Source organism: Euwallacea similis, unplaced genomic scaffold (genome assembly GCF_039881205.1).
Source record: "Euwallacea similis isolate ESF13 unplaced genomic scaffold, ESF131.1 scaffold_58, whole genome shotgun sequence".
Taxonomy (NCBI): Eukaryota; Metazoa; Arthropoda; class Insecta; order Coleoptera; family Curculionidae; genus Euwallacea; species Euwallacea similis.
In genome coordinates, this window is record NW_027098683.1 from 262,839 (window position 1) to 264,700 (window position 1,862).

Below are 1,862 nucleotides of genomic sequence, written 5' to 3' on the forward strand. Positions count from 1 at the left end.
TTTAAAATGTACAAGAAGAAACAATTTTCAAAAAGAGTTATGAATAAGGCCGTAATCGTCCGACACGCGCCTAGTGGACAACCCTGTATATATATATATTTTTTATTATTTTCGTTGATTATAATTATCATTATAAATATTTTCTTTTATTTATTCAATTGTAATTTTAAATTATTATTAATGGAATTATAAGTGTTCACATCAGTGGGCTTAAATTTCCTTTAATTTAAAGTTTCCTAAGTTAATCTTTAAAGTTCTTGCAAAGGAACTTTAGAAAACCAAGGTGGTACCCCGTGATTAGTAATAGTGATTAAAATCCACGTTGTTTCTCCCTCAAATAAATTGACTGAATTGCTCGTCTCGCTTTTATTCCGTCGTAATGGAAAGTGGAGATCGATTAAGTATGATGCAAGTCCTCGCCGAAGAGTACAAAGGCGATGTAGACGGGCGAATGGAGGCCACAAATAAGGCCGCTAACAACTCGCATAAATACAACACAACTCACAGACAATATTAAACCTAATAACATAACATCCTCCTAAGTTCCAACAAAAAATTTTTAATTACCAATCCCGCAGTATCGCAATACCTTCAAGTAAAGTAGCAACAACACAACTCAAATCTGTACAACCATTTGAAGGGGAACCACCAGTGGCTTCAAGTAGCTTCCTGGGGCTTGTTAGAGGGACTCTTTCAGGCCAGGTTGTTTGACTAAAATAGTTCAGAAAGCAAAAAGTTCTGTTGACTCAATTATAACCACTTTGGACCCTCGAATGAGTGAATATATTTGTATGTTAAAGGATTTTAAAAAACTGTATGGTTAATCAGTTAATAGGTTAGTTTAAGGAGGCAATGGAAATTACCGCAGCCACAGAAGAGGAGGACATAGCGAGTGGTGTTAGGGAGGCTGGACATTCAGTGTTTCAGGAAAACATGGGTTAAATAAATGAGAGTTTATATTGATTTACCTAGAGATTTTATGAGCACCTATTTTTAGTGGTATTAAATAATCAACAGTGTCAAAAAAATCACAATTGGGATTGACGCAGGCCTTGTTCTTGCAGAAGAAAGGATAGATTAATCCTTTAAATTCAGAAAAACCCCCACCATAGCTGTGGAAAGGGTTTTATTGAAAGAAGGAAATAAATTTGTCTGTTTTTAAATATTTCCACATTAAAGGTTTTTAGTTGGTTTAATGTTAGTTTACTTTTACTCAAACATAAAGATCTCAGTATGCAAATTCACACCTTTTCTCAAGCGATCCCAGTCCCAGATAAAGAAGCAAAGAAGTGGCAGATATTGATGTCGAACAAAAGTTATCAGAGTATCTAAAGGTAAGTTCAATTTATCTAATTTATATTAATTCTTGGGCAGGGAGTTCCATGTTGGCAGGAGCGAGTGTCTGGTGTACCCAGGAGGGACGCTATATTCTTAGCAGCAAGAGTACACTTTAAATTGTACAAGGACTATTTACCACAATCACAATCCAAGTGATAATAATCTTCCAATTCTATAAGGTTTCAATAATATTTATTGTCTAATCTTAGCTTATGAAAAATAAAAAAAAAATCATTATCTATAATAAATATGTGCATATTGTCTTAATCTCACGTAGTTCCTTGTATTTGTAAATAGTTTACAATATGTAAATATGATGTATTGCTATATAAAAAATTTATGTATAATAATTACAAACTACGGTTACGAAATTTGTGTATTAATGAAGCACACTCCCTACACTATAAATTTTATTTATACAGTGGGTCTTAGAAATTGGTCACATTGCCCTTTACATAATATGAGAGGACATTGAAGGTTACAGTTTTCTGTTGATTAATCGTGTTTTTGGTAAGAATATTACA

General features: G+C 33.2%; 1 pseudogene; it reads left to right on the forward strand.

Annotated features, from left to right (window-relative positions):
* The first annotated feature begins 379 nt into the window (after window positions 1-379).
* Window positions 380-1,494, forward strand: LOC136419029 (protein PRRC1-like; annotated as a pseudogene).
* Window positions 1,495-1,862: the final 368 nt, after the last annotated feature.